The sequence below is a fragment of the Dasypus novemcinctus genome, chromosome 1 (genome assembly GCF_030445035.2).
Source record: "Dasypus novemcinctus isolate mDasNov1 chromosome 1, mDasNov1.1.hap2, whole genome shotgun sequence".
Classification (NCBI taxonomy): Eukaryota; Metazoa; Chordata; class Mammalia; order Cingulata; family Dasypodidae; genus Dasypus; species Dasypus novemcinctus.
The window spans coordinates 151,968,610-151,978,575 of record NC_080673.1 but is presented as its reverse complement, the minus strand read 5'-3'; positions in this window follow the sequence as shown (position 1 = coordinate 151,978,575).

Sequence of the window (9,966 nt, the reverse complement as noted above, 5' to 3'; positions counted from 1 at the left end):
AAGAGAGAAGGTCCAGGGTAGAGAAACAAGCCATTCACTTAATAATCTACAGTTGGCCTTGTTGCGGTAACAGAGCAGCTGAGCCCAGAGAGAGGCAAGCCCCGGGAAGAGAGGAACCCAGGAAGCCTGAACCCTTACAGACGTCAACAGCCATCTTGCCCCAACACGTGGCAATAAACTTTGGTGAGGGAAGTAACTTATGCTTTATGGCCTGGTATCTGTAAGCTCCTACCCCAAATAAAGACCCTTTATAAAAGCCAGCAGATTTCTGGTGTTTTGCACCAGTACCCCTTTGGCTGACTTATACAGTGGGATAAGAGATCATGGAGAATATGGGGCAAAGTGACAACAAGCCGTGAGCAAACTCCTTACCCAACAGTCTGGAGAAAGCTGCTTCTCTGAGATCAGCATCTCAGTCAGTTTCACTTGCCTATCTGAATGGTGGGTTTTTCTAGAAATAAAATATTTTGCCTAATTGATTAGAGGAGAGTGTAGTTAAGAAGAAATGAAGAGACTGAAGGAATGTGCTCTAATTTGAATGTTTTCAGTTGTTTCTATTTAATTTTAAACAGCTTAAATTACATTGCCCCTGTAATTCTCTCATAAGAACCTCTTATTTCCTTTCATGGCACTTATCATAATTTGAAATATATTGATTTGTCTTTTTACTGCTTCACCATTTTATGTTCCCCACTAGGTTGCAAGCCTTATGACTAGGATCAAAACTGTTCTGCCGACCAGTATATATTTAGTGTAGCGCCTAGTACATGTATGGACTTAATAAATATTAAGTTTAAAAAGTACAACTGGAGGGGGGGGGGAAGGGGAGAGAAATAAATAAATAAATACATCTTTTAAAAAAGTGGAAAGTGAACAGGTGAGACCTGAATTATTAACTCATGGAAGGAGGAAACTATGCCTCACATTTCTTTATTATTTCCCTAATATCTAAAACACAGCCATATTCTAGAATGTAATTTCCATTCGGGCAGAGGTTCTGCCTGCTCGCTCACTGCTTGAGCCAATGTCCAGTGTGCAGCCTTGCTGTAGGTGCTCAGTAACCAAATGGAGAATGACTAATACTCATTCTAGGTGCTGAATTACTGTAAGGACGAAGGCATTGTTAATAAGGAAATTGGCTCACAAGGTAAAGAAAAATTGTTCTCTGCTCCTGGTTTTTACTTCATACAGCACCCAGCACAGGGGCTTGCATGTACAAAAACTTGTTGAATTGAATTAAATTTAGGGAGGAACATACAGGAAGGATATCTTTTGTAGAATTCGGATATATTCTCTTTGGAAAAGGGTTTTCTAGATCTACTTTTATAAGTTCCACTGGTAGACACAGTGAGCTGGGGGATTGCCTTCTCTTCCTTGCTAACAGAACCGTACTTTTTAAGGGTAGGAATATGAACAAATTAAAGGAAGAATCGAGATTGACATACACCCTTGGTTCTCAACTTAAAGCATATTAACACCACTGGGGAGGGGTTTAAGAATACTGATATTTGCACTTCACCTCGGCTAAATAAACAGGAATCTCTGAAGGTGAGACTCAGATTTTTCACAAACTTCTCCCCAGGTGCTTGTTTTGGGCAGCCAAGGTCGCACTGGCTAAGTGGCCATGACAGTCCAGTTCTCCATTATCCTTGTTTGCTTTAGGAATGTGAATCTGTGTGACCCAATTCTGGTCAGTAAAATGTAAGAGAAAATCTGCTAAGGGACCCTAGAAAAGATTTTTTATGCTGATCAAAGAAGAACTCTATTAGACATACAGGGCCTTTTGCCTCCATCTCTTCTTCCTTCTTGGGATGTTGTGATATGAGAAGATAATTAAAGCTCAGCAGTTTTGATTCATGAGACATGGCCAAGCACACTGAGGCGGCAGGGCAAAAAAGCAGGAGTCTGCTGGAGGCTCAGTATGCCTCTAGCCTTTTTGTTATACGGGAGGATTCAACGTCTTTATTGTTTAAGCTGCTGGTAGACAGCTATTCTGTGACTTGCACTGCATATAACTCCTTTTCTCTTGCAACTTAAACTATAACCCTTTGTAAGGCAGGAAGCCCAGGGAGGTTGACTGAATGTTTCGATATTCCAAAGAAACCACATGGGAGGTCACCAGGAGGAGACACACCTTTAATACTTAGAGGACTCGTCGGCAGCCAGGAGGTGCTGCGCCACGCCTGGGGCGGGGGTGGGGGTGTAGGGGCTTATAAAGGTATTACAATGGTGGGGGGGGGGGGGGCGGGAGGCAGTTCCCAGAACAGCTACTGATATGCTAAGGAAATATGCTTGTGCTTCTGATTCTCAAACATTCTCACCATATCCTTGCTCTTATCTTCAAGGACAGGGCTGCTGGCAAGTTCAGCTCATCCTTTTCCTCAGTTCTAATCAACAGGAAGGAAGAGGGGAAGGGGCATTTACATCAACCCTTCACCCTTATTAGTCCTTTCCCCCCCACACCCTCATTTACTCCCTCCTCCAATTCCCTGTCACCTCTAATCTGCTCTCCATCTCCATGAATTTTCTATTTATTGTCATTTCTTATAAGTGATATCATATAACATTTGTCCTTACGTATCTTGCTTGTTCAATGAGCATAGGGTTCCCAACGTTTTTCCATATTGCAGCATATCTCATAACTTCATTCTTTCTTATGGCAGAATAATATTCCATTGTGTCTATGCACAACATTTTGTTTATCCATGGTTTTTCCACCTTTTGGCTATTGTGAACAATGCTCCTATGACATTGATGTGCAAGTATCTGTCTGAGATCCTGTTTTCATTTTCTTTGGGTATATACTTAGAACTGGAATTGCTGGGTCATATTTTAATTCTGTATTTAATTTTTTGAGGAAGTGCCATAGTGCTTTCCAGAGTGGCTACACGAGTTCACATTCCCACCAAGGGTACACTCAAATTCCAATTTCTCTGCATCCACTCCAACACTGATTATCTTCCATTTTCTTAATTAATAGCCATTCCTGTGGGTATAAAGTGATATCTCATTGTGCGGTTTTTTTTCATTTTTAAAGAAGCTTTAGATTACATAAATGTTGCATCAGAAATAGAGAGGGTTCTCATATAGTCCATCCCCTACCCCTCCCACCCTTTCCCCCCATTAACAGCATCTTTCATTAGTGGGGTACATTTGTTCCAATTGATGAGCACATATTAAAGCATTGCTACTAACCATGATCTATAGTTTACACACTTTGCATTGCACACTTTTATAGGTTTTGACAAGATGTATAATGGCCTTTATCCATCATTGCAATATCATGCTGTCATTGTAGTTTTGATTTGCATTTCCCTAATGGCTAATGATATTGAGCATTTTTGTGTGTTTAATGGCCATTTGTATATCTTCTTTGGAGAAATGTCTTATCAAGTCCTTTGCCCACTTTTATATTAGGCTCTTTGTCTTTTTGTTGATCTTTATAAAGTCTGAATATCAAGTCCTTCTCCAATACATGGTTTGCAACTACTTTCTCCCATTCTGTAGGTTATATTTTCACTTTCTTGATAATGACCTTTGATGCACAGACATTTTTAATTTTGATAAAGTGAAATTTATCTTTTGTTTCTTTGGTTGTTCATGCTTTTGGTGTCATAATAAGAATCCATTGCCGAATCCCAGGTCATGAAGATTTGCCCAAATGTTATCTTCTTAGAGCTCTATAGTTTTACCTCTTATATTTAGGTTCTTGATCGATTTTTTTTTTTGTACATGACTGTTCATAGTGGCTTTATTTGCAATAGCCAAAAACTGGAAATAACCAAAATGACATCAAAAGGCAAATGGCTATACTCACTGTAGCACATCCATACCATGTAATACTTAGTAACTAGAAGGAATAACCTTCTAGTTACATGTAATACATGTAACAAATTGGATGGATCACAAGGGCATTATGCTGAGGAAAACACGAATTTCAAAAGTCATATAATGTATGGTTTCATTTATAAAATATTCTCAAAATAACAAAAATTATAATAGAGATAGATGGAAAACAGATCACTGGTTGCCAGGCATTAGGATTGGTGGCTGGCAGAATCGGGAGCTAAGGTTAACTACAAAGAGTAGCACAAGGGAAATCTTCTTGGGGAAGGAGTGGTGCTGTACTCTGACTGTGGTGGTGGTTACAAGAATCTACACGTGATATATGGCACAGAATTATATACACATTTATACTGATGTCAAATTCTTGGTTTTGAGATTGTACTATAATTATATAGGATGGAACCACTAGAGAAAATTGGGTTTGGGTATATGGAACCTCTCTGTATTACCTTTGCAATTTCATGTGAATTTATAAATATTACAAAATAACTACTACAAAATAATTGACTATGATATGCAATAAAATGCTAATAAAGTTACTTGAAGAAAATAAGTCCATTGGTTCCATAATCTCTATCTTTTGATTTTGGGATGGAGAAAAGAGTCACTTTTTAAAACCAGGCTTTGAAAAACCCTTGCTGATGTTTTCAATCATCCATTTGAAAAATTTTGTTATTACTATCAGCACAATGTAAAAGTACTTTGGATTCCTTATGCAAAGTCACTTAAAAAGTTAAAAATTGGTATTTAAAATACACCTAGATTTTACTGCATACTGTCTTTCTTTGGAGATTTAATTACTTCCATGGCTAATTGAAGCTAAATTTAATTACATGTAAACTTAATTCTATCAAGCACATCTCTTCAAACTACTTAACATTATTAGCTTTCACATTTGATATAGAAAACATTTGCAGTAGCAACAAAATGGAAGCAAAAGTGAAATAGAGGCCATTTAAAATGAATAAAACATAATTCCTCAAAAATAGTTTAAATAGTCTTATGTGTTAACTGGAGATACTTCAATACCAGAAAAAAATTATACAAATACTAGCCGATATTTTTATAATCCACAAAACGAACATATATGTAAAAAGTGCTTTCATACCAATTACCACCTAAAATAATGCATCATATAGTTTTCATAACCTCTGCTTTGCTCCTTGTTAATGGTTCCACATTTTTCCTCACAAGCATTTTTCCTGGACTCTTCTGCTAATCGATGAACAAACAGTAAACAACTCAGATATACCAGTGTCTCCACTAGTCTCCGACGAGGCTGAGGCTTTTGCCGCTTGAAGACGCTTTAGGAAGGGCAGCGGGGGCTTTCCGTTTTACCTGTTTCCTCTGGGCACCGTGGTGGAGAGCGACACCCTCTCCCTCAAGCACCAGCTGCTACAACTGCCGAGATGCACTCGCGCTCGCGTGCGCTGGAGCACGCGGGTCTAACGACCCAGCCCCTTCGAGGTGTCTTCAGGCCTCCGGAAACCTGGCCCAACATTTGAATCCGCCTCTTGATCAATTTTGAGATGATTTTTATATGGTATAAGGGAGGGGTCTAACTTCATTCTTTTGCATGTGGATATCCAGTGTCCCCAACACTAATTATTTAGGAAACTGTTCTTACCCTGTTGCATGTACTTGGCACCCTTCTCGAAAATCAATTGGCCATGGATGTGTGGACCTATTTCTGGACATTCAATTCTGTTCCACCTTACTAATTAAATCCACACATGCATTAGTTGACCAAGTTGCATCCTGGTTAAGAGCAGGGGCTTTATAATCAGACAAATGTACGTATAAATCCTAATCCTACTTTTCTGTTACTAGCTACATATCTTTTTAATTGTTTCCTCTTCTGTAGAAACATTAGTGCTTATTTCAGAATTCTATTGGGAGAATTAAATGAAATAATAACATGGAAGGCACTTAGCACAGTGCCTGACACTGTACTCAATATTAGCCACTAGTATTGCGTGCCGGCTCCGTGCCAGGAATTTCACTTGTTCCTTTAAATAAAAATAACAAAAACTGGTTACCTACTCTGATGTTCGAGTCAATTTGATTATTAAATGCTATCTCAGGATTTTCTCCGGCATGATAATCATAATTAAAAATCATATTCACACATTATACTTTAGAATTTCCACATATGTCTCAAAGTATGAGATCAATGACTAGATAATGCTTTGTTTTCTAGATGCACTCTATGAAAAGAAAAATATTCTACCATCAGTATTCTGGCCCTAGCCATTTGAAATTAAAATTAAAAGGTGAGATGTGGTAGCAAATATTCTATTGTAGATTAGAAGACCAGTATTTTGTTTCATTAATTGTTTTGTAAAATTAATTTTACAACTCAAGGAAGTAACAAGTTCTTGCTTTCGAACTAAATGAACTAGCACATTAATTGTAAACCTATGTGCCTATTATTACTTATGAAGTACACATGAAGAAAACAAAAGATGTCACCTTGTTTGGAAAAGAAGGGGGAGCTAAAAAATTTTAGTGGATTAATATATGGATACCTTGTTGAACATTCTGAAGCAAGAGTTATTAGATTGCTTTCCACTCTTTGCATGTGTCCAATATGAGGAGATAGGAGAATTATATTGAGTAATCAAAAAATATAAATCTTAGAATGCTCTTTGTATATTAATAGCAAATAAGTGAAATGATATGAATATAAACAGTAGAGGGAGTAGGTGCAATTATTTAAAATTTTAGGGAATTGGGCTTAGTTTCTTTAATTGTTACAGAAATATTACTAGTAATCATGAGAGTTCGCTATTTAACATTCATTGAATAATGGATTAAATATAGGATGAAAAAATTTTTGTCCAAACTTTCACACTCATTTATTGGGTTACTTTAGGCAAGTGATTTAACATTTTGGGGTCTTGAGAAGCACAATCATGATCTTTTCATGTTCTGTAAGTGACTTACATAATAAAATATACAGAAATATTTGAGGGTCAAGAAATTTTACATTGCTTCATAAGAATTTAACGTATCAGGCATTTTCTATATTCTAAAAGAGGACTTTGGCGGCGGACTTGGCCCAGTGGTTAGGGTGTCTGTCTACCACATGGGAGGTACGCGGTTCAAACCCTGGGCCTCCTTAACTCGTGTGGAGCTGGCCCATGTGCAGTGCTGATGCGCCCAAGGAGTGCCCTGCCACAGAGGGGTGTCCCCTGCTCAAGGAGTGAGCCCCGTAAGAAGAGTCACCCAGCGCGAAACAAAGTGCAGCCTGCCCAGGAATGGCACCGCCCACATGGGGAACTGATGCAGCAAGATGACGCAACTAGAAGAGACACAGATTCCCGTGCCGCTGACAACAACAGAAGCGGACGAAGAAGATGCAGCAAATAGACACAGAGAACAGACAAGGGGGGGGGAATAAATAAATAAATAAATAAATAAATCTTTTTTAAAAAAATGAGGACTTTATTCTTGAGTAGTTTTCCTGGACCAACAGCTCTTATTAGTGTATCCCCCAGCTTTTGCCAAGCAGTAACTAAGCTAATATTGGTTATACTTCAGCTACTCTGAGGCCAGCACTAACCAATCAATTATTATAGCACTGAGGGAAGGGAACTTTCGAAAAGGATTTCTAAGTAGTAGGATAATATAATATTTAATCCAAAGCACCACATACTTTCATAAGAAAGCTTGTGGGCACTAAAATTTAATTTGAAAAATAATATTGGAGTAATTAGTATTAAAGTTTACTTATTATACCTTTACTCAGAATTTATAAACCAAGTATACTTTAACTATAGCTATAAATGTACTACTTCTAATCTGTACTCTTAAAAACTCATGTCCTTATTTGTTTATTTGGGAAGAGTAATCTGCTGTAAGATTGTTCAAACCATAAAGTTTATAACATTCAACAGTACTCTAGAAGAGAGAGGAGGGACAGTTAATGAGAGTATAATAGAATAACTACTTTGACTTTCGCTAATGAAGCCTGAAGTGATGTGTTCCTCCCTTGGCATAATTCTAAAAACTGAAATTTCATGATCCTTTGTCTTTTTTTTTTAATTAGAGAAATTGTAAGTTTGGAGAAAAATCATGTAAAAAATACAGTATTCCCATATGTCCCTGCTCACCATGATTAATACTTTGCATTAGTGTGGTGCTTTGGTTATAATTCATGAAAGAACATTTTTTAAAAGGTTTATTTATTTATTTATTCTGCCTCCCCCACACACACACACCCTGTTGTCTGTTCTCTGTATCCATTTACTGTGCATTCTTCTGTGTCTGCTTGTCTTCTCTTCAAGCAGCACTGGGAACTGATCCTGGGACCTTATGGACTGGGAAAGACGTGTTCTATCTCTTGTGCCTCCTCATCTCCCTGGTCTGCTGCATCTCTTATTATCTCTCCTCTGTGCCTCTTTTTGTTGCATCATTTTGCTGAGTCAGCTCTTCACTCTGGCCAGCTTGCCACACAGGTCATTCTTGCTTTACCAGGAGACCCCGGGAATCAAACCCTGGACCTCTGTAGCACTTTGATATTATTGATGAATTCCAAAACAGATATTGGATTATGTTTGTAATCTGATCTGTACCTGGGCATGATGGAGTTATGGGGTCCCCACCCCTTGATGGGTGGGGACTCACGATAAAAGGCATGGCAAAGAACAGAGTTGAGGGTTTCTGATGTTGGAGTTTTGATGTTGGAGTTTGATACTCAAGTCTTAAGCTGGAGCCCCAAGGAGAGAGACAGGGCCATTTACCTGATGGTCTACAGCTGACCTTGTGGAAAGAGGTAAAACCTAGAGAGCCTCATAGTCTACAACTGACCTTGTGGAAGAAACAGAGGAGCTGAGCCCAGAGGAACCCAGAAAGCCTGAACCCTCACAGATGTCAGCAGCCATCTTGCTCCAACATGTGAAAACAGACTTTGTTGAGGGAAGTAACTTATGCTTCATGGCCTGGTAAATGTAAGCTCCTATCCCAGATAAATACCCTTTATAACACCCAGCAGATTTCTGGCATTTGGCATCAGTACCCATTTGGTTGACTAATACAACCTCCCACATGGTAGATGGGAGCCCAATCACTTGAACTACATCTGTTTCCCACGAAAGAACTTTTTATACTTGACTATTAACTATAATCCATCATTTACAAAAGGTTTCACTATCTTATATATAGTCCACAGTTAGTTCTATCTTTTAATTTTTATTCTGGTAACATATATGACCTAAAATTTCCCCTTGTAACCAAATTTTACATATGTAATTCAACGCTGTTAATTACACTCACAATGTTATGCTGCCATTACCACCATCCATTTCAAAAACTTTACAACCAACCCAAATAGAAACTCTGTACAAATTAAGCATCAGCTCCCCATTCCTACCTACAACCCAGCCACTGGTAACCTATATTCTAGCTTTAACTCATTGAGTTTGCTTATTCTAGTTATTTCATGTCAGTGAGATCATAAAATATTTTTTGCATGTGTCTGGCTTATTTCACACAACATAATGTCTTCAAGGTTCATCCACATTATCACATGAACTAGAACTTCATTCATTTTTAATGCTGAATAATATTCTATTGCATATATCATTTTTTATTTATCCATTCATTGATTGATGGACACTTCGTGTGCTTCCGTCTTTTGGCAATTGTGAATAATGCCACCATGAACATCAGTGTGCAATATCCATTTGAGTCTTTGCTGTCACTTCTTTTGGATATATACCTAGTAGTAGGATTTATGGGTGATATCGTAATTCTTTATTTAAGTTCATGAGGAACTGCCAAACTGTCTTCCACAGAGGTTTGCACCATTTTGCTAGTCCCACTAGCAATGAATGAGTGTTCCTATTTCCCAACATCTTCTCCAACACTCGTAATTTTCTGTTTTTTTAATAGTAGCCATTCTGATGGCTGTGAAATGGTGTCTTGTTGTGGTTTTGATTTGAGGTTCCCTAATAGCTGATGATGTTGAGCATACTTTCATGTTTCTTTAGCCATTTGTATATCCTCTTTGGAGAAATGTCTATTCAAGTCTTCTACCAATTTTTTATAATTGGGTTGCTTTTTATGGTTGAGTTATACGATTTCTTAATATATTCTAGATACCAAACCCTTACTGAA